Raw genomic sequence first — 3024 nt, 5'->3', positions numbered from 1 at the left:
TAATAATAATAATAATAATTCAGACTGTTTAAAGATAATTGGACAATGTAGGACATATTTGTTCCCTGCTTTGCTCCAGGGACTCGTGGTATCATGAAGCATCAATGGGAAACAAAAACATAACCACTTCAAACTGATGTGCATCAATGATAAGCATAAACTCAGCATTAATGATGAGATATTAAATTGTAGCTGTCACCATTCAGACATCTCTGTCGCTTATCCAGATCTTCATCAGTGAGGAATATTATGTACACATGCTTAGACAAATGTAGTGGAGTTGGCTCCTGTTTTTATTGTGTCCATGTTCAGCACTGAATGTCTTTGTCATGTTCCACTCCACAGTGGTGGTTAATATGAAGCTCATATGAAAGGAGACACTCAGGACTTTAAGAATTTGTAGTGTTTCAGATGTATTTCTGTTTTTCCCCGCACTACTAGAGGTTCATATATATCATAGAAAAGTTCCAAAGAAACAAAAACTGCTAATTTTTCCCACACAAATGTTTGTATCTTCAAAGTAAATGTTGATATCAAACCCATTTCTGCTCTCTGAGATGTTCTCCAAGTGATTGTTCATCTAAAAAGCAGCTCAAATTTATCTTCAACCAGTAAAATTCTGTGTAAGGTTCTCCGACAGAGGGAAAAACACACGTCTAAAACACACTGACTCGTTTTAGATCAGACTCGCAGCCTGAATATCATTCATTTATTTACACTGATTGAAAACGTCCTATAAGTCCATTCAGGATGTAAATGGAACTGGTAAAAAAGGGTTAATATCCCTGACTCAGATGCCTGAATCTCAGCTAGTCAACGGAATACTAATACTTCACTTAAAATTAAATACAAATGTAAATAAAAATGACAAGTAAAAGGAAATTAAAAATAGGATGAAAATTACAATAAAAGGAAAGAAAGAAAGAAAGAAAGACCTTTTCTACTTTTAATGAGTTTATAGCAGCTTGGTTAAATCTATAACAATGACCATGCTAATCACTTTTTTTTTAGCATTATCACTAATGCTAGCCAGCTAGCTTGTCGCTAAGCTAGTCAATACTGTATTGTCTGCTGTGCTGCTAATTTCAGTCTAAAATGTTTCATGAATGTTTGAATTTCACTACAGTACAACAGAACCGGTAGCCTCTCAGGCCTGGAAGTGTGCTTCATGTGGACTTTATGAGCTTTACATGCTCAGAGCAAACAAAAGACACACCATATGGGAGGCATCCGATATGTCTTTTTTTCCCCCTCTCCTTCTGATGTGGGAAATGATGTCATTACCATCATAGCATTATGGCTACCATGAGGTCCCTATAAAGTATAGGGATTACTAATAGTTTTGACCTTTTGGAGGTGTTGTGGTTACTTTATTGCTTTTAATTCTTTTAAAAAAATGAACAAAAAGATTTTATTTTTGGTTGCATTGGTTATGGTTAGATGTAGGTGCAGCAGAGCATTAATTACCTCCAGGAATATTGATGTCAGTGTGAGGCGTTCACAAGCATAGTAAGATAGTTTGTTTGTGTGTGTGTGTGTGTGAGTGTGTGTGTGTGTGAGTGAGAGAGATTATAACAGTGAGTTTTACTTCATTCATAAAGGCAAACTCTTGAGAAAGAAGAAAGTGGGCGATACTGGTCTGAATACTCACAGAAAATTATAGCTTTCTGTGCGTTTCTGTGTGTGTGTGTGTGTGTGTGTGTGTGTGTATACAACAAGAATAGTATCCTTGCCTCCAGCTCCTACTCTATAATTATGGCTTTGTGTTTCACCACACCCAGCAGTTTGCCAGCAACATTATTAAGCAATAATCCACACATGCAAGCAGACACATGGTACACATTGTGTTCTTCCTCTAAGCTTTGTCACATTAATCCCACTGTCTAACAAGGGGATTGTGTGGATAACGAATCCATCTCTGGAGACCTCAGCTATGCCTGTTTGTTTAATAAACATGAATTTGATCCAACCCAAGAGGATTTTACCTCAGGTGCACGGATGTTAGAGGATGGAAGCTGATTAAGGTATAAATAAATAAATAAATAAATAAATAAATTCTTTCTCTGTTGCCTTTCTGGTAGATGGAACTTCTACACAACATTCTGAAGAAGTTCTGGTTTTATCAAAGTCCCAACGTTCTTCAACAACACCACACAGGTCCTCAAGGGTTCTCCAGATGATGGTGTACTTGGAAATGTTTATGGAAATGAAAGCTCTGTTTCTTACAGTCTTAGAAGAAGGGGTTCTTATGAAGGCTTTAAACTAGAACCAAACCCTTAATCCAACCAAACCCTTTGGAAACAGTCCTTTCCTAAGAATATCATGTTCTACTGAACTTTGAAACCTCTTATTTTGTTCTTTATAAATCTGCAATATAATGTATATCCAGAGTTCTTGTGCAGGTCTTGACAAGTTAAAGGAATTTTATAATTGCTAGTTTTGCAAAAAAAAGAAAAAAAGAAGAAGAAGTAAGACAGTCAGCATGGTATTATGATATATAGATATTTACAGATTTTTTCTCCCTCCATGTTTTATGAGAGTTTGTTCCTGAAGATGTCTGGTTAGGTACAAGTTATTCTCTCTAAAACTAAAAACTTGAGTGTAGGTTTGTACATGTGCCCCAGAAGTGAGAAAATAAAGTTTTTCTCATACGTGGGGACAGGTTGTACATAGGCAATAAAATAAAACAAATAAATAAACTTAACATGAATACTTAACTTCAAATTAAATACAAATGAAAATAAAAATGACAAGTAAAAGAAAATTAAAAATAAGATGAAAATGACAATTAAATAATAATGAGAAAGAAAGAAAGAAAGAAAGAAAGAAAGAAAGAAAGAAAGAAAGAAAAAGAAAGAAAGGACGGAACGAAGGAAAGTAGGAAAGAACGAAGGAAGGAAAGAACTAGGGAGGAAGAAAGGGAAGAAGGAAGGAAGGTAAGTAGGAAGGAAGGAAGGTCGGAAGCAAGGAAGGAAGGAAGCAAGCAAGGAAGGAAAGAACGAGGAAAGAATGAAAGGACGAATG

General features: G+C 35.6%; 1 pseudogene; it reads left to right on the top strand.

The window, feature by feature from the left end:
- The window catches only part of LOC131351867 (dynein heavy chain-like), an 8185-nt pseudogene extending 5376 nt beyond the window's left edge, over positions 1-2809 (top strand).
- Positions 2810-3024: the final 215 nt, after the last annotated feature.

The sequence above is a fragment of the Hemibagrus wyckioides genome, linkage group LG01 (assembly GCF_019097595.1).
Source record: "Hemibagrus wyckioides isolate EC202008001 linkage group LG01, SWU_Hwy_1.0, whole genome shotgun sequence".
Lineage (NCBI taxonomy): Eukaryota > Metazoa > Chordata > Actinopteri > Siluriformes > Bagridae > Hemibagrus > Hemibagrus wyckioides.
This window is presented reverse-complemented; position numbering and strand designations above follow the sequence as displayed.